Source organism: Bos javanicus, chromosome 7, assembly GCF_032452875.1.
Source record: "Bos javanicus breed banteng chromosome 7, ARS-OSU_banteng_1.0, whole genome shotgun sequence".
Taxonomy (NCBI): Eukaryota; Metazoa; Chordata; class Mammalia; order Artiodactyla; family Bovidae; genus Bos; species Bos javanicus.
The window spans coordinates 90,792,445-90,813,566 of record NC_083874.1 but is presented as its reverse complement, the minus strand read 5'-3'; the positions used below and the strand labels follow the sequence as shown (position 1 = coordinate 90,813,566).

Below are 21,122 nucleotides of genomic sequence, written 5' to 3'. Positions count from 1 at the left end.
TATTGTTAGCATCTTTCTAAATTCCATATATATGCATTAGTATACTGTATTGGTGTTTTTCTTTCTGGCTTACTTCACTCTGTATAATAGGCTCCAGTTTCATCCACCTCATTAAAACTGATTCAAATGTATTCTTTTTAATGGCTGAGTAATACTCCATTGTGTATACGTACCACAGCTTTCTTAGCCATTCATCTGCTGATGGACATCTAGGTTGCTTCCATGTCCTGGCTATTATAAACAGTGCTGCGATGAACATTGGGGTACACGTGTCTCTTTCCCTTCTGGTTTCCTCACTGCTGGGCATACACACGGAGGCTGCTTATTCTTTGTTTTAGTCTCTAGTTGGATGCATTTTTTTTTAGATTTCACATATAAGTGATATCATACAGTATACGTCTTTTATCTGACTTATTTCACTTAGCATAATGCCTACCAAATCCATCCATGTTGATGTCAATGGCAAAATTTCATTCTTTTCCATGGCTGAGTAGTATTTCATCATAGATAAATATATAATCACACCACATCTTCTTTATCCATTCATCTGTTGATGGACACTTAGGTTGCTTCTATATCGTGACAATTATAAATAATGCTCCCATGAACATTGGGGTACATTTTTCATTTTGAATAAGACTTTTGTTTTTTTCAGATACATACCCTGGAGTGGAATTGTGTCTTATGACAGTCGATTTTTAGGTTTTTGACAAATCTGTATATTGTTTTCCACAATGGCTGCATCAATTTACATTCCCTCTAGCCCTGTAGGAGAGTTCCCTTTACTCCTCATCTCCATCAGTGATTGTTATTTATCTTCTTTTTGATGATACCATTCTGACAGGTGAAGTGCTGTCTCAAGGTAGTTTTGATTTGCATTTCCCTGATAAATAGTGGTGTTGAGCATGTGCCTGTTTGCCATTTGCATTTCCTCTTTGTGATCGTTATTTTTTTATATTCATTCAAGTAAGTGCCTGAGATTTTTTTCATTTCTTCTTAAAGAACCCCTTTAGTATTTCTTGTATAGCAAGTCTTCTAATGGAAAATAATCTTAGTTTTTGTTTATCTGGGAATGTTTTAATTTCTCCTTAATTTTCTGACTGTTTTGTTGGATACAGGATTCTTGGTTAACAGTCTTTTTCCTTCAACACCGAAATAGGTTATTTCAATGTTGGACACTACAGAGAACAAATGCACACACTGCTTTCTAGCCAACAATGGTTTTTGATGCGAAACCTAATGTTAATCTTATTGAGGATAATTTCAAGTGATAAATCATTTTTCCCTTGCTGCATTCAACATTCCTCTCTTTGCCTTTAGTTTCAGTGGTTTTTTTATGATGTGCTTAGATGTGAACCTACAACTCTATCCTACTTGGAGCTCTTTGAAGTTCTTGGATATATTGATTAAAGTGAAGTGAAGTGAAAGTTGCTCAGTTATGTCTGACTCTTTGCAACTCCATGGACTATACAGTCCATAGAATTCTCTAGGCCAGAATATTGGAGTGGGTAGCCTTTCCCTTAACCAAGGGATCTTTCCAAGTCAGGGGTCAAACCCAGGCCTCCCACACTGCAGGTGGATTCTTTACCAGCTGAGCCACAAGGGAAGCCCAAGCTTTTAATCAAATCTGGGAAACTGTTGACCCTAATCTCTAAATATTGTTTCTGATCCTTTACCTCTCTCCTTGGCTTCTGCAACTCTCATTACATATATATTTTTATTATTGATGGTGACTTATATATCTCTAATTTTCTAGTTATTTTTCTTCATTGCTTTTTTTTTTCTCTGTTTCAGATCATATAATCTCAGTTAAGCTGCTTTCAGGTTTACTGATTTTTTTTTCCTCTGACAATACACATCTACTCTTCAGTCTCTACTTTGTATTTTTCACTTTAGGTATTGTACTTTCAATTTCTGACTATCTATTTGGTCCTTTTTAAAATAAATTTTACCTCCTTACAGACATTGTATATATATTGGTACATTATTCTCATGAGTGCTCAGTTGCTAGATATGTTTGATGTTTTGTGGACCCCCTAGACTGTAGCCTGCCAGACTCCTCTGTCCATGGAATTTTCCAGACAAGAACACTGGAGTAGGTTGCCATTTCCTACTTCAGAAGATCTCAAGCCAGGGATCAAACCCGAATCTCTGGTGTCTCCTGCATTGGCAGGTGGATTCTTTACTACTGTTGCCACCTGGGAAGACCTTACTTTCTTTTAATTTTTAGACACTCTTTCTTTTAGTTCTTTTCACATATTTATAATAGTTATTTTAGATCTTTCTCAACTACAGTATCTTGGCTTACTCAAGAACAGGTTCTATTGATTAAATTTTTTCCTGTGCATGGGCCATACTTGTCTGCTTCTTTGCAAATCTGGTACATTAGTGTTGAAACTAGACATTCAAATAATATAATGTTTATATTATTTTACTGTATATTGTTTATATATTCACTATATATTTATGTTATTATATTATATATATATTTTTTAATATATCTTTTTGTTGTTCAGTCACCAAGTTGTGTCTGACTCTTTGTGACCCCAAGGACTGCAGTGAGTTAGGCTTCCCTGTCCTTCACTGTCTCCCAGAGTTTGCTCAGACTCATGTCCATTGAGTCAGTGATGCTATCCAATCATCTCATGTTCTGTTGCCCCCTTCTCTGGCCCTCAGTCTTTCCCAGCATCAGGGTCTTTCCCAATGAGTAGGCTTTTTGCATCCAGTGACCAAAGTGTTGGAACTTCAGTTTCAGCATCAGTCCTTCCAATGAACATTCAGGATTGATTTCCTTCAGGATTGACTTGTTTGACCTCCTTGCTGTCCAAGGGACTCTCAAGAGTCTTCTCCAACACCACAGTTCAAAAGCATCAATTCTTCTGTGCTCACACTTCTTTATGGTCCAACTCTTACATCCATACAGGACTACTGGAAAAACCATAGCTTTGACTAGATGGACCTTTGTCAGCAAAGCAATGTCTCTGCTTTTTAATATGCTGTCTAGGTTAGTCATAGCTTTTCTTCTAAGAAGCAAGCATCTTTTAATTTCATGGCCACAGTCACCATCTGCAATTATTTTGGAGCCCAAGAAAATAAAGTCTGTCACTGTTTCCATTGCTTCCCATCTCTTTACCATGAAGTTATGGGACTGGATGCCATGATCTTTGGTTTTGGAATATTGAGTTTAAGCCAGCTTTTAACTCTCCTCTTTCACCTTCATCAAGAGGCTCTTAAGTTCCTCTTCACTTTCTGCCATAAGGGTGGTGTCATCTGCATATCTGAGGTTATTGATATTTCTCCTTCTCAAACTAGTTTTAAAAATTGAAGAGGATGAAACTCAAATGCATTCTATGAAGTCACCATTACTGTGATACCAAATTCAAACAAAGAAACTACAACAAATGAAAATTACAGGTCAATAGCTCTGATGAATATAGATGCAAAAATTCTCAATAAATGGGATAAAATAACTGTAAATGAAACAACTGACAAAGGATTAATCTCCAGAATATATAAGCAGTTCACACAGTTCAATATCAGGTAAACAAAAGCCCAATCAAAAAATGGGCAGAAGACCTAAACAGATGCTTCTCCAAGGAGATATACAGATAGCCAATAAACACACAAAAAGATGCTCAACATCACTAAATATTAGAGAAATGCAAAACAAAAGTACAGTGAGGTATCACCTCACACCTGTCAGAATGGCCATCATCAAAAAATCTACAATCAATCAATGCTGGAGAGGATGTGGAGAAAAGGGAACCCTCTTACACTGTTGGTGGAAATGTAAATTGATACAGCCACTATGAGAACAGTAGGGACACTCCTTTAAAAACTAGGAATAGAACTGCCTTATGATCCAATAATTTCACTACTGGGCATATACCCTGGGAAAACCTCAATTCTAAAAGACACATGTACCCCAACGTTCATAGCAGCACTATTTACAATAGCTAGGACATGGAAGCAACCCAGACATCCACGGACAGATGAACGGATAAAGAAGATGTGGTACATATACACAGTGGAATATTGCTTAACCATAAAATGAATGATTTTGTGTAGGTGAGTGAGATGGATGTACCTAGAACCTGTTATGCAGAGTAAAGTAATTCAGAAAGAGAAAAAAAAATGTATATTAATGCACATATATGGAATCTAGAAAATGGTATTAATAAACCTATTTGCAGGGGAGGAATGAAGACACAGATGCAGAGACAGACTTGTGGATACAGTGGGGTAAGGAGAGAGTGGGACAATGGAGAAAGTAGCCTTGACATATATACACTACCATGTGTAAAATAGAGAGCTGGTGGGAATTGCTATATAACACGGGAAGTTCTGCTCTGTGATGACCTAGAGGGGTGGAGGGGGACAGGGGAGGGAAGTTCAAGAGGGAGGTCATATGTGTATAATTATAGCTGATTTGTGTTCTTATATGGCAGAAACCAATACAACATTGTAAAGCAATTTTCCTCCAATTAAAAAATAAATTTTTTTTAAAAAGGGGAAAAATTCTCAACAAAATACTAGCAAACCAAATTCAACAATACATAAAAGGTTCACACACCATGATCAAGTAAGATTTATCCTAGGGATGCAAGAATGATTTCACGTCAGCCAATCAATGTGATATACCGTATTAACACAAGAAAGAATAAAACGCATGAGCATCTCAATAGACACAGCAAGAGCATTTGACAAAATTTAACATTCATTTGTGGAAAAAAAAAAAAAACTCTCATCAAAGTTGATACAGAAGGAACATATCATAATAAAGGCAATTTATGACAAACTCACAGCCTATTTAACATACATTAGAAGTGATATTTAACATAGTTGAAAGTCCTAGCCATAGCAGTCATACAAGATATAAAAGCATCCAAATTGAAAGGGAAGTAGTAAACTATCATTATATGTAGATGACACAATACTATATACAGAGACCACTAAAGCCCCCCTCAAAGGCTATTGGAATAAATGAATTCAGTAAAGTTGCAGGATATAAGCTTAACATACAGAAATCTGTTGCTTTTCTATACAATAATAATGAACTGTGAGAAAGTAGGAAAAAATCCTCTTTAAAATTGCATCAAAAGAAATTAAACACCTAGAAATAAGTCTAAGCAGGGCAAAAAACTAGTTTCTGAAAACTACAAAACCTTGATAGAGGAAATTAAAAATGATACAAAGAAATGGAAAGATATCCTGAGCTCTTGTACTGGAGGAATTAATATTGTTAAAATATTAACAAAAGCAATCTACAGATTTAATGCAATTCTTACTAAATTCCAAGCTTGCGGCTCAGACAGTAAACAGTCTGCCTGCAATGCAGGAGACCTGGGTTCGATCCCTGGGTTGTGAAGATCCCCTGGAGGAGAAAATGGTAACCCGCGCTAGTATTCTTGCCTGGAGAATCCCATGGACAAAGGAGCCTGGAGGGCTACGTCCATGGGGTCACAAAAGTTGGACGTGACTAAGCGACTAACACTTTCACTTTCTATTAAATACCAATGATATTTTTCACAAAACTAGAACAAATAATTCTAAAATGTGCATGGAACCACAAAAGTTTCTGAATTGCTAAAGCAATACTGAGAAAAAAAGAACGAAGTCACAGTAATCAACTCAGTATGGTATCGGCACAGACACATATCTCAACGGAATAGAATAAAGAGCCAGAAATAAACCCATGAACTAATGGTCAATCAATCTACAAAAAAAGAAGCAGAAATAGATAATGGAGAAAATATAGTCTCTTCAATAAGTGGTGCTGGGAAATCTAGAAAGCTACACATAAAACAATGAAATTAGAATATTTCCTCACACCATATAGAAAAATAAATGCAAAATGTATTAAAGATCTAAGTGCAAAATCTGAAACCATAAAACTCCTGGAAGAAAATATAGGAACAATATTCTTTGACATAAATCATAGCAATATTTTTTAATCTGTCTCCTAAGGCAAAATAAATAAAAGCAAAAATAAATGGTACCAAATAAACTTAAAAGCTTTTTACATAAAGGAATCCATCAACAAAACAAAAAGACAACCTAAAGAATAGGATAAAATATTAGCAAAAGATATAACCAACAAAGAGTTAACATTCAACTTACATAAACAACTTACACAACTCAATAACAACAATGGCAACCAATTTAAAAATGGGCAGAAGATCTGAATAGACATTTTCCCATGGAAGACACAGATGGCGAACAGGCATGTAAAAATGTGCTCAACATCACTAATTATTAGAAAATGCTAATTAAAGCCAGAATGAGGTGTCATTTCACACCTGTCAAAACGGTTATCATCAAAAAGAGCACAAATAACAAATGTTGGTGAAGATGTGGAGAAAAGGGAACCCTGGCACACTGTTGGTGGGAATATAAGCCATTGTGGAAAAAAGTATGGTGATTCCTCATAAAAGTGAAAATAGAACTTCCATACAATCCAGCAACTCCACTCCTAGGTATATGTCTAACAGAATGAAAACACTAACTCAAAAAGATACATGCACCCCAATATTCATAGCAACATTATTTGTAATACTAAAGATCAGAAGCAAACTATTCCATTAATGGATACACGAGTAAAGAAGATTAATATATACACAATGAACTATTTCTCAGCTGTAAAATTAGTGGCTGAGATTTGGAGCAGTATGGATGAACCTGGAGAATATCACATTTCACTAATGTGAAATCTTAAAAAATGAAACAAATAAATATAGCAAAACAGAAAGAGACTCACAAGTATGGAGAACACACTGATATTTACCAGAGGGAATGGAAGAGACGCAGGGTGGGGATAGGTGACTGAGAGGTACAATCTACTATGTGTAAAATGGATAGGCTACAGGGAGGTACTGTACAGCACAGGGAAATATAGCTATTATTTTGTGATGATTTTAAGTGGAGTATAATCAGCAAACATGTTCAGCCACTATGCAGAATACCTACCTGAAACTAATATGAAATTGTAAATCAGTTATACTTCATTAAAATAAATGAACTTAAATCATTATTATTTGCAGATCAAAATGCTAATTGAATTCAAAAAGTAAAATAAAAATAAAATTTATAAATGTTTCATACACAGAGAGAGAAACTTTTGTTTAACAGCAATGCCACCTCCAAGTAGAAATCTGTAAAATCCCATTCACTCAGACGGTAAAGAATCCGCCTGCAGTATGGGAGGCCTCAGTTCGATCCCTGGGTTGGGAAGATCCCCTGGAGGAGGACATGGCAACCCACTCCAGTTTTCTTGCCTGGAGAATGCCCATGGACGGAGGAGCCGGGTGGGCTACAGTCCATTGGGTTGCAAAGGGTCAAACACGACTGACTGACTAAACACATTCACAATAACAAAATAATTAAAACTATTCCATTAAGGAATCCTACCATGTTCTTCTGTGGGAAGAATTCAAAACTGTAAAGCAGGCCTCCATCATCCTCCGCATTTGTGGGAGGTAGCCTCTAACACCCTGAGGAGGCTTACCTCCCGGTGTATATCCCCTGCACAATGCCCTAACTTTGTGAACTGGACATAATCATTCACTTCTGTTGAATGGAATACGGCAAAAGTAATGGACTTCTGAGATCTATCACTTCTGAGATCAGTTACAAAAAGACTCTAGTTTCTGTTTGCTCAGCCTCTATCATTCTCTCTCTGGTTCTGAAGGAAGTCGGAGGCCATGTTGCTGACTTGTAGTGAAACCCATACAGCAAAACACTGACAGGCCCCGAAGAACTGGATCCTGACACCAACCTGAAAGCGGTCTACCCCAGTCTAGCCTTGAGATGACTGCAGCCCCAGCTGGCACATTGATAGCAGGTTTATAAAAGACCTTGAGGTAGAGCCCTCCTGCAGAACCATACCAGAACTCCTGAGGCAAGCCGCATAATGCTTCTGCACCCTGTTTTCTTTTCCATAAAATAAAGAAAATAAAATCGACCAGGATGAGTTGTTTCAGGGGGATTAAGATTACAATCCTTGTAAGAGTGTGTGTCTGTGTATGTCTGTGTGTATGCAATAAACAGGTACAAATACTCAGTTTCACTGGTAGTAATGGAAATGCACGTTAAATTAATGAAAAATTTTACCAGTAGATTATCAATAAAGGCTGATAATATAAAGTGTTGATGAGGATGTGAGAGGAGTTCTCTTACCATTGGGGGAAGAGATACAAACAAGCATAAACTGCTTAGAGAAAATTTTAGAATATCCAGGAAAATCAATCAATCACTTAGAAATCTATCTCAGAGACATAAAGATTTCTTTACATTTGTAAACAAAAATTTAAATTAGTCCAATGTCTATCAGTAGGGAAATGGTTAAGATACTTAGTACTCAGTTCAGTTCAGTTCAGTCGCTCAGTCTTTGCGACCCCATGAACTGCAGCATGCCAGGCCTCCCTGTCCATCACCAACTCCCGGAGTTCACTGAGACTCACGTCCATCAAGTCAGTAATGCCATCCAGCCATCTCATCCTTTGTCGTCCCCTTCTCCTCCTGCCCCCAATCCCTCCCAGCATCACAGTCTTTTCCAATGAGTCAGCTCTTTGCATGAGGTGGCCAAAGTACTGGAGTTTCAGCTTTAGCATCATTCCTTCCAAAGAAATCCCAGGGCTGATCTCCTTCAGAATGGACAGGTTGGATCTCCTTGCAGTCCAAGGGACTCAAGAGTCTTCTCCAAAACCACAGTTCAAAGACATCAATTCTTCGGCGCTCAGCCTTCTTCACAGTCTAACTCTCACATCCATACATGACCACAGGAAAAACCATAGCCTTGACTAGACGGACCTTTGTTGGCAAAGTAATGTCTGTGCTAGCCACACTTAAAAACAGTATGAAAAAGCCGACAAAAGACACATATACCAAAATATTGATTCATTTTACTTCAAGTGAAAAAATTTTTTAAATTATATGTGGAATATACACACACACACACACACACATACACACACACGTGTGTGCTGTGCTATCACTTCAGTCACGTCTGACTCTTTGTGACCCTATGAACTGTAGCCCACCAGGCTCCTCTGTCCATGGGATTCTCCAGGCAAGAATACTGGAGTGGGTGGCCCTGCTCTCCTCCGGGAGGTCTTCCCAACCCAGGGATCAAACCCATATCTCTGATGTCTCTTGAATTGGCAACCAGGTTCTTTACCACTAGTACCACCTGGGAAGCCCATACATAGGTACAAACATATGTAGTGTATAATACATATACGTAAACATGCATGTATACACATTCAATATATAGATATAAATAATAATATATGGACTTCCCTGGTGGCTCAGATGGTAATGTATCTGCTTGCAATGTGGGAGACCGGGGTTCAATCCCTGGGTTGGGAAGATCTCCTGGACATTCAATATATAGATATAAATAATAATATATATAACTATGCAAATATATAGAAAAGGTTTTTAGGATGCCTTCCAAATCATTTATGTTGGGTACCTAGAGCAAGACATGGAATCTTATTGCCAGAGGAATAAGGGGTGATGCCAAGGTTTTACTGCTGCTTTTGTTGTTGTTTTTCACTTACTAGTATTATTCTCAAATATTTTCACTTCTTTGAAAAGAGCATGCATTCTTGCATTACCTTTATGATTTATGTTTTGTTGCCACTTAGCATTCAAAAAATTTACTCAATTAAAAATGTCACAACGTTTAGTTTTGTTTTACACATCTTAGCCTAGTGTTTTTCTCCTATCATTATCCCTATTGCCTATTTAGTATTAAATTATCTGGCTATATTTCAGTGGAAGTGAACTGGCTTCCTTTTCTCTATTAAGAAAATACTATTGATGCTTTTAAACTGTGGTGTTGGAGAAGACTCTTGAGAGTCCCTTGGACTGCAAGGAGATCCAACCAGTCCATTCTGAAGGAGATCAGCCCCGGGATTTCTTTGGAAGGAATGATGCTAAAGCTGAAACTCCAGTACTTTGGCCACCTCATGCGAAGAGTTGACTCATTGGAAAAGACTGTGATGCTGGGAGGGATTGGGGGCAGGAGGAAAAGGGGACGACAGAGGATGAGATGGCTGGATGGTATCACTGACTTGATGGATGTGGGTTTGGGTGAACTCTGGGAGTTGGTGATGGACAGGGAGGCCTGGCGTGCTGCAATTCATGGGGTCGCAAAGAGTCGGACATGACTGAGCGACTGAACTGAACTGAACTGAATAAAGATAGTATAAAATCCAGTACCCTCTAAACTGTCCCAAATTTCCTAAACAGACATAATAGAATTTATTTCTCTCATAAAAATTCACAGGATCTCCTTTCATTTGTTGGTTTAGAAATATTTAGGCATTTGGCAACTCTGTCAGATTTAAGCAAAACTTACAAAGCTGATTCGGTTTATTCAGAGAACAAAAGTTATGCCTTTAGAAACAGAACTGTCCTCATTTTTCCATCAAGGCATACATGGCAACAGAAAATATTTTACAAGATCCAGAGTAACTGTTACATGCATCTAAAATATTATTTAATTTATTCTTATCTATTTAAGTCTTTTCTCAGGGTCAAAGGCATCTTTATATCAAGGTGCTTTTATATTTCATTGTTTTGAAAGAAACAGTAAAAGTCAAGTTCCTTGAGAGTACATTAAATTATATGCCAGTTAACAGTCTTAGAGAGATGGCTTAAAAATAAATTGTCCATAATACCTTTTAATAAAGGAGCTAAACACACTTTTTTATTCTGTGTTAAAAACAGACGCCTGTATGGAATCCCATTTGCCATGTATATTTTGATTAATATTATGCTGGGTAATCTGCTCTACGTGGTCTAGGTTCAGTAACCTCACTGTAAAATAATGAGCCTTCAAGAATAAAAAATATGCTCACTATAAAGTTGCATATTCTGAGAAGCCAGTGAATGTATTCAAATGAAATGAAAAAATGAGGTTTTCACCCAGTAAATTTGCTTGAAGTGAAACTTACATTTCTCAATTTGTATTTAGCTGTCAGTCTGTGCACTAAAAACTGGACGAGCTATCAACCTTTTGCATATGTTTTCTATAAATACCTTTTCTTCTCTGATTCAACTGCCATAGGACTCTGCAGAAGTAGTGGTCTTAAGGGAGCTTACAGCAACTGGGAGGCAGCCAATGGCAGTGAGTTCACACACTAAGTGGCATCTTCAGAAAAGGACCAGCACTCATATTTTATGAAATATGTAACATGATTTACCCAAGGTTGTCAGAAGAGATGAATTTCAGCCAATGCAAGGTAATAAATAGTAATATGTGCTGCATACATTTGACTTATAACCCTTGGCATTTCGAAACCAAATTCTTCTGAAGAATTCATTTTATACATCATAAAGTTTTCTATTGTTTTCCTGTTTTGGCTGTCTTTGTCAACAGACTTCTTATGAAAATATCATTTAAAATTGTAAATGAAGCAATATTTTTGAGACTACTCACCTAGGACTTTCTTTCCAGGCAATGCTTGCGAAAGGAAACTTAGCAGTGTAGAAAGTGGTTGGTTCAGTAAATCAGAACCTTGGTCAGGGGAAAAAAAACACAGTAAGTTGTTTTTCTTGATTATGGGAAATCTGTTACTAAAGTTTAGCACTATTTTCCCTCATGAAATATTTAATATCTTTTATAAACACAGAAAATTTATTTTGTTATAATTGTTATATTTGGAGTGAAATTTGAAGGCTCCAATAATGTACAGATATAAATTTTTGATTCAAGGCAGAACATTTTTCATTACATACAGCTTCTCCCCAGGTTCCAAAACCTAATGAATGGCCTCATTTGCTGTTGTCCAGTGGATAATTGTTACAAAATCACTCAGATAGCCACATCACATATAGGTTTGCATTTAGGTTTACATTTTATTTTTTTATTTTCTCCCCTCACATAACCATACAACTATTTAAAATTCTCATATATGTCAATTATAGCTATCTAATTAAGGTGTAGCACCATATTATAACCATATATAAGATACATAATTTCAAAATATGGTATCCATATTTCCCCATGTAAGATTGTATATTTTCAAATAACATCCTTAGAGAGATTTCAGTATCTGGCTATGTTCATAAAACACAAAGCAAGTGAAGGAACACCCCTCAACACATACACTATTTTGCAAAATACATACACACTCTCCATGTAATACAGACACTGCCCCTGAAAGTATGCCTGCTCTTTCGCTAGGGATTCTATTCTAAAGTTTCTCCTGACATATCCTTTTGAGTTCACAAGAGAAACTTGAAACTGGCCCCTGTAACAAGGCCCCAGAGACTCTGCATTTGCAGTAGCTCCTTACATCTCAATAATAGAAAACAAGACTTGGGAATAGGTGTATCTTCTCAATCTTATGGGGAATGTGAAGGCTACTACTTGAATTATTCATTGAGCAGGGAACAGGAAGATTATGTGACCACAGCCCACCTTTGCAACTGAACATTTTTACATCATTATAAAAAAACATGCATTACACATCTGTCATGGTGCTGGACCAGGCAATGTGTAAACTGAATTTATGAGAATTATCCTCCATAAATTTCCAGTTAGGACATAACTGAATTTCTGTAAGACAGATAATAAACATATACTTATGTAAATTATACAAATATGTCCATAAATTCGTTAACCAAGGCTTGAGTTTTTGTTTTTTATATCAGTTTTTCTGGACCAAAAAGTAGTAGGATAAGATTTTCATAACTGAGAGGGGAGTCAGAACAAAAGTAAACTTCTGCATTCTTCGATCTGAATCAGTCTTCAGTTCCCAAATTTTATACATAGTGAGAATAAAGTATTTATAATTCCACCATTGTTACCATGAAAAGGTTTTGATATAAGTCAGCAAGTAAATTTTGTGCAATCTTCAGTAACTGAAGATCTGAGCAAACTCTGGGAGATAGTGAAGGACGGGGGTGCCTGATATGCTGCAGTCCATGGGATTGCAGTCGGACACAACTTAGTGACTGAAGGATAACACAAACGACTGAAGGTAAACTGAGAAAGGAAATTAACAAATTGTTCCTGTGTTCACACTCAGATTGACTAATGATTTTGCTTAGCTAAACATAGCTGTCATGAAATGCTGTCCTTCTTAGGAGAATAGTAGAAACTCTATAGCAGCTGTATTCAAACATCATTTTTATAATATAATAAACCCTTTATTTAAAACCTAGTAATTAAACCAGATCGTATTTTTTTCTTCGTTTACTTTATTTGTAGTATGCTGGGCACTGGAAAAACTGAGATGATGAAAATCTCTGCTTTCAATGAGCTCCTAATCTAATAATCAGAGAGTAGTAAAGAATCATTCAAATAAATAGATAATTATAATACAGTACCCTGCATACAGTGTTAAGAGAATTCAGAGAATATCTGTCTATCTCAGACTGAATATATACAGACTATATCCCACAGGATAATCACAAGTTACAAAGACAGAGTAAAAACCTGGGGGTGCTATGGGAGTAAGGCTGAGGAATGGTGACGAAAAGAGGAACATTTCCCACAGTGAGGACCTCGTGCAAAGTCTCAGAGACACAGAAGGATTTTCTCTCTTCTCAGAATTGCTTATGGGGGGAGAGTTAAAGGAAAAGTAATACGTGGCATTTGTCATTTTGACTAGCACAATTGGCACAACCTTGAAAAGAGTGAGCCTTTATAAAAGCAAGAAGACTGCCCTGTTCATCACTTCAAATAGAAATATTAGCAATATGTTACAGATGAAGATAAAGAATTAGAACGCATTGTTATTATAAATCCTCCCTGTACTTAGAAGAATCAATAATCTTATTTCCTGAATATTCCCCTAATCTCTAATGAACAGACTGGCAACTTTGCAATAATGATAGCAGTCAACTTTAGATATATATACCCTATTGCCCGAATTCCATCACTTACTTCCAGTTTACAAAAAATTACTAATATTAGAAGAATAACTAAATCACCTCCTAGATTGAATAATAAACTCTTATGCAAAGTCCATCTTTAGTGAAAGCATTTCAGTCCTGGTGAAATGATTTTAAAGGACCCCAAAATATATTTGGAATGTTCCCACGGCCAGACTGTAGCAAAGGTTAGAATCCAAATACCTTCCTTTATTTTTCTCCCAAATTTAAAATCCTGCCTGAAGATGGCCATACCGGGGAATTTTTTGTTTTTTTAAAGAACACAGATGAAACATCACCTTTGGCCAGTCTGTATATTCTTGGTAGTTAAATTATGTGTGGTTTGAATAATGAATCTTCTCTTGTTTATATGAAGCTTATTGGGAACATAAGCTTTATTTTCAGTAAAACCATAAAACAGAAAAAACTAACATTCAGAATGGGAATATAATATTTAAACAAACACATTTAAAACCTCATGCTTTAGCAGAAAACAGCTCAGAAAGGGACTCTTCAGCCGATAGGCAGACATTAGGTTGACCAAAACGTTTGTTTGGGTTTTCTGTAAGATGTTACAGAACACTTTGGCCAATCCATTACTACATAACCTCAGGATTAGAACTTTAGGTTCTCTTACCACATGTGAAGTTGAGAAGTTGAAGAAGATAGATCTGAAGAAATTAAAAAAAAAAAATACAACATGGAGAAAATTTAGTTGAGAGAGAGGTTGTGAGACATGGAGGAAAAGAAAGGTTCAAAACTCATCAGAAAATTCTAGGAAGAGAGGAAGACTACAGAAAGAGTATATGCAGAATGGTGGAATGGTAATAGAAGATTTTCCAGAAAGTCATAAACTCAAGATACATGAAGGACAATAACTGTCAAGAAGGAAAAATTAAAATTATTTATAAACATTGCCATTTTCTTTTGGACTTAATAGTAGATAAAATTTATATTATTGTTATTAAAAGTATTTTAAAAGTTACAATGGAAAGCATTTTCCAAAGGTTTACAAGAGAAAATAGAAAATTTGCACTAAATGCCATTGTAGTTTAAATACCACTGCAAATGAAGCTGTGGTGGGGGTTAAGTGTGCACTTGTTTTAGTAAAGCTTCTTTTTCCTTTCTTTTTTAAAGAGTCAGCTCAGCTAAGAACTGTCTTGTACCTCAACAAATTATAAAACTGCAGGGCTCTTAGATCCAGGGCTCTTTGAAGGAAATAGACTAACCTGATATTGTACTTAGCCCCCACAGTATGTTATTTACTTGTCTTATGTGGTTTTATGCAGGACATATTCATTCTGAAGATGGGAGTTGCTTATATGAAAAGGTATATTAAGTCAGAATCTAGGCAAGAAACAAGCGAGTAATATGCAAAATGAAAAGGCTAAGCATAATTAACAACTCAAAATTTTCAGAACGTGAAACTAGATTAAATACTGTAGAGATTCAGCTGAAAAAACTGTATTCTTAGCATTATTTCATATCATTTTCTAATGAGTAAATCGACTGAAGCTTATTCATTGAAGAATTCCATGCCCAAGAGTCTAAAAAATGAACAAGGCAATGTAGAATAAACCAGGCTCACACTCCAGTTGAGGAGTATAAAATTAATGAATATTATGTTAAAATATAAGTGTATAATATTGTTACAAATAATAATGTACCTAGTTTTATAGCATGACTGGTTTAGAGAATGAGACACTCTTAAATTTAAATTTTCATGTGTATTTAATATCTCCAAATATGATACATAAAACTCATCACCCAGCTTAAGAAGTAAAATAGTTCCCACACATTTGAAACTCAGTGAGTTCTTGTCCCCAATAATGTGTCCCTTCTCCACTGAGATTATCATTGTCTCAAAATAAGTTAAAACCTAGACTCACCTCAATTAAATGTATAATGCTAAAGAAAAATATAGTATTTTAAAAGCCATCCAAAAATGCACTCATAATTTTTGAAGACAAATTAAAATCTAATAGTAACAATGAAAACCACAAATCATTGGAATATTATATTTAAATAAAATCTATATATCCTGAGAAATTATCTTTCAATAATAAGTGAAAAAGAATACTTTTAAGCAAATAAAAATTGAGACACTTTGCTAGAATAAGACCTTCACTAAAGGAAATAATAAAGATGGACTTTAGGATGAGAGAAAATCAACCTAGAAAAAATGATAAGCATATGGATAAATCTAAAATAATATGGGTAGAGTAAATAATATAACTGTCTAGTTTAGGAGGTTAAAAAGTTTTTAAAAATAGTGAAAAATTCTGGGCAATAATACCATGTAATGAGAGGAAGAATGTTTGCAGTTAAAGCATTTTGAACTCTCATTTTAAGAGCTACACTGCATACCCGCCAAATCCAACTATATGCTATCTATAATAAACACTAGTAACCACAGTACTGAAAGACAGAAGATAAAAGGATAGGGGAAATATTTTACACCAAAACATAACCATAGTAACCACAGAAAGCAATACAACCATTTAATTTTATCGATAACATAAATTTTAGGGAAAATAATTAGAGCTAAAGAGAAACTACATATATTGATAGTATGTTTAATTAACCAAGATACAATATTCCAAATTGGTGTGCATCTAAAACATAGCTTCCAAATATGAAAGAAAAAAAAGAACGACTGGAAAATATTGACAAATCCATAACAAGGGAAGTACTTCCTTTTCTATTTTCTGTGTAAATGCTTGGAAAATGCTTTTTCTTATGACTTTTGAAATGCTTTTAATAACAATAATATAAACTCTATCTACTGGTAAGTCCAAAAGAAAATGTCAACGTTTGTAAATAACTTTTCCAGTTCTGCCCCATAATAGACTGTTTTCTCTTACGTAATTACAGAATCCAGAAGTCTAAAATGAAGATCATCCAAAGATACTGATGATACAAACATCCTGAAAAACTATTAATATTAAAAACATAACTTTCCCCAAGGGACTTGACAAGTATCATATTTGGATGTTTAATTTATTTTCCTAGAATTAATGCCTGAATGTGCTTTGCACTCAGTCATGTCCCACTCTTTGCGACCCTGTGGGCTGCAATCCAGCAGACTTTTCTGTCCACGGGATTCTTCAGGCAAGAATACTGGAGTGGGTTGCCATGCCCTTCTCCAGGGGATCCTCCCCACACAGGGATTGAACCCGTGTCTTCTGTGTCTTCTGCATCACAGGAGGACTCTTCACTGCTGAGCCATTGAGGAAGAGAACCTAAATAAATATATGATTGCCACAGTGGCCATAGAGTTCCTGTGATATCCTTAGCAAGTTGTTTGATTAATTTCTGTCTTTATGGACATAAAGAGAATTTTAAAACAAATGTGCTTTTTAATAGATAAATACTACTGTACACCCTAAAATAGAATTATTTCATATATAAACATGCTGGATATGCGTGCTAAATTTGCCTTGTTGTCTTATAAACACTGAAATATAGGATTTGTTGACTTTTATTACTACTTATCTTTTTCAGGTATATAATAATGTGGTTGGGGAATGACAATAACCATATGAAAATTTAATATAATTGTGGCTTTCTAGCGTCTGGTACACTGTAGCAGTCAAAAGCAATAGAACTGTTCACCTTCTTATTGGATTTCATCATAATTTCCATGCAGATAGCTTTTTCTTTAAAGTTGTAATAATACTGTTTTAATTCTGTTTTACTTAGAAAGTATATTCTATCATATGAGTTGATATATAATTCTTGATATTTCAAAACTTTAACTTACATTATTCAATGTTCAAAATGTTGAACAAATTATACAGTGTTTTATATATTGATGGGTTTCACCAGGTGCCACTAGTGGTAAAGAACCCGCCTGACAACGCAGGAGCTGTAAGAGACTTGAGTTCAAACCCTGGGTTGGGAAGATCCCCTGGAGGAGGAAATGGCAAACCACTTCAGCATGCTTGCCTGGAGAAGTCCATGGACAGAGAAGCCTGACAGGTTATATATAGTCCATGGGGTTGAAAAGAGTCAGACAGGACAGAGCCACTAACAGCTTATGCAATGATACTAAATTACATTGATATTAAATGTATATATCTTTATACACTGATACTAAATTACATTTTCTAATGTCTAATGCAGTTACTTTTTTCTTATGTCATAATTTCATACTTTTTTCCTAAAAAAAATTCAAGTTTATATTATATGAAGAGTAACACTACCACATTCAAATCAAATTTTGATGTATTTAAATTGTAATGTTTTCTATGCATTCATTAAAACTGATATTTTTGATAATATAAAAGAAATGTAAAAGGGTCTTCTCTAAGTGGAAAAGTAGAATCTATAGGAAAAGAAAAACCCCACAAGCAAAGGAAAATATATATAAGAAGGACGGACAATCAACCACTTAAATAAGCTAGTATGAACATTAAAATACAAAAAATTGAAAAACCAACTATAGACATATTAAATAGTTTAGGGGTAAACATGAAGCTATAAAATATGAAAAACAAAAATGTGAGTGATGGGAGTAAAAAGTTTAGATCTTTTAGAATATGTTGAGACTTAAATGACTACCAGTTTAAAACAGGTAGATATAGTTAAAGGTCAACACACAGGATATCCATGGCAACCACAAATCAAAAACCTACAATAGATACACACACACAAAAAAGAAAGAAACACAGATACTATTATAGAAAACCAGCAAACCACAAGAGAAGACAAAAAACATGAACAGATAAGAACTGTAAAATAAATGGAAACCAAGTAATAAGATGGCAGCAAGGACATGTGTGTGTTAATTTGTTTCAGTCATGTTATGAAATAGCTGACATTCGAATTATCAGAAATGACTAGAAAGTCAGGGAAGTGATACTAATATCAGATGAAACAGACTTTGAAGCAAAAACTATAAGAAAAGACAAAGAAGGGGATTATGTGATAAAGGGATCAATACAAAAGAGGATATCACACTCATAAACACAGAGGCACCCAAAAGCAGAACACTTCAATATACAAAGCAAATACTAACAGACATAAAAGGACAAAGTGACAATAATACAGTAACAGTAGGAGAGTTTAAACCCCACTTACAACAGTGCACAGATCACTCAGACAGAAACCAATAAGAAAACATTAGTCTTAAATGACACAACAGACCAACTGGACTTACAGATGTAGAGTATTCCAAACAAAAACAGCAAAACACACACTTTTCAAGGGCACATAGAACATTTTCCAAGACAGATCACATTCAAGGCCACAAAATGAATTCCAACCAATTTTAAAGGATAGAAATTATATCAAGCATTTTTTGTAACCACAATAGTATAAAACTAGAAATCCATTACAGGAAGAACAAGTGGGAAAATAAACAAACACGTGAAGACTAAACAACATACGACTGAAAAATCACTGGGTCAGTGAAGAAACCATAGGGAAAGTTAGAAATACCTTGAAACAAGTGAAAATGGAAACACAACACTCCAAAGTCCATGGGAGGCAGCAAAAGCAGTCCTCAGAGGGAAGTTTATCATACAGATCTTCTTCAAGAAACAAGAAAAATCTCAAATAAACAACCTAACCTACCACATAAAGAAATTAGCAAAAGAAGAACAAAAAGCACAAGGTCAGCAGAAAGACGCAAATAACAAAGACCAGAGAGGAAATAAGTAAAACAAAGATCAACAAACAATAGAAAAGATCAATGAAACCAAGCGTTGGTTTTTTGAAAGATAAACAAAATCGATAACATTTAGCTGGCTCACCAAGAAGAAGGAAGAGAGGACCCAAATAAACAAATTAGAAATGAAAGAGGAGAAATAACAACTGATACCACAGAAATACAAAAAAGTATAAGAGAATATTATAAACAGTTACAGGCCAGCAAATTGGACAACCTAGAAGAAATGTACAAATTTCTAGAAATTTACAAACTGCTGAGGCTGAATCAAGAAGAAACAGACAATATGAACAAGCTAATCAATAATGGCACTCCACTCCAGTACTCCTGCCTGGAAAATCCCATGGACAGAGGAGCCTGGTAGGCTGCAGTCCATGGGGTCGCTAAGAGTCGGACATGACTGAACGACTTCCCTTTCACTTTTCACTTTCACGCATTGGAGAAGGAAATGGCAACCCACTCCAGTGTTCTTGCCTGGAGAATCCCAGGGACAGGGGAGCCCGGTGGGCTTCCGTCTATGGGGTCGCACAGAGTTGGACACGACTGAAGTGACTTAGCAGCAGCAGCAATCAATAATAATGAAATTGAATTTGTAATTTTTTAAAAATTCCAGCAAACAAAAGTCCAGGACTGAACTGTGTTACATATTTGTGAACATACATAAGAGAACTCATAACTATCCATCTCAAACTATTCTAAAAAACTGAAGAGGACAAAACACTATCAAATTCACCTTACAAGACCACCATTACCCTGATATCAAAACCAGACAAAGATACCACAGGAAAAGAAAATTATAGGCCCACATCTTTGATGAGTACAGGTAGACTCAGGTAATGCTGATATTATTTTGATTTGAACAGCTATTGCTACTATTTCTAATGGATAATCAGAGCATCAAGATATTAAAACACACAAGCATATAGAAAATGGAGCCTCTGTCCCTTTAATTTTTTGCTTACCTCAGGGTCAATCATTATTATCAGTGTCAATTAAATTATTTATTTTGTTCATAGCCTATAACCAATCATATCATGTTCTCCCACATATAACAATCCTTCTAAACATCCAAAAGATATACAGCATGTAGGCCACACAAGTCAACATAAAAGTAGTCAGTATAGTTCTCACACACATATACATACACACACACACACTTTCCCTCAAACATATCCATTAATGTTTTTCTTCTTGACTTATTATAAAAAGTGATAGCTATTAAACAAGTTATAAACATTAAGTTATGTTTCTCAAAAACAGTGGTAGAAAGGTATTTGGAATTCTGAAATGCATTTTGATTATACCTAGAATTGTTTACACTATTTTCAAGATGATATTGTCCCAAGTAGCTCAGTTAGTAAAGAATCTGCCTGCAAAGCAGGAGACCTGGGTTCAATCCCTAGGTCGGGAAGATCCCATGGAGAAGGAAATGGCAGCCCACTCCAGTATTCTTGCCTGGAGAATCCCATAGACATAGGAGTCTGGCAGGCTATAGTCCATGGGGTTACAAGAGTTGGACACGACTTAGTGACTGAACCACCACCATTGTCCATCCCAAAAGTAC

At 35.6% G+C, this 21,122-nt stretch overlaps 1 long non-coding RNA gene across 1 annotated transcript in view; it reads right to left on the bottom strand.

Annotated features, from left to right (window-relative positions):
* Positions 1-11,446: 11,446 nt before the first annotated feature.
* LOC133252064 (uncharacterized) overlaps positions 11,447-21,122 on the bottom strand; it is a 46,822-nt gene continuing 37,146 nt past the window's right edge. The window contains exon 3 of the long non-coding RNA XR_009737801.1: positions 11,447-11,524. This is a non-coding gene — a long non-coding RNA (uncharacterized LOC133252064). The remainder of the gene's footprint in view (positions 11,525-21,122) is intronic.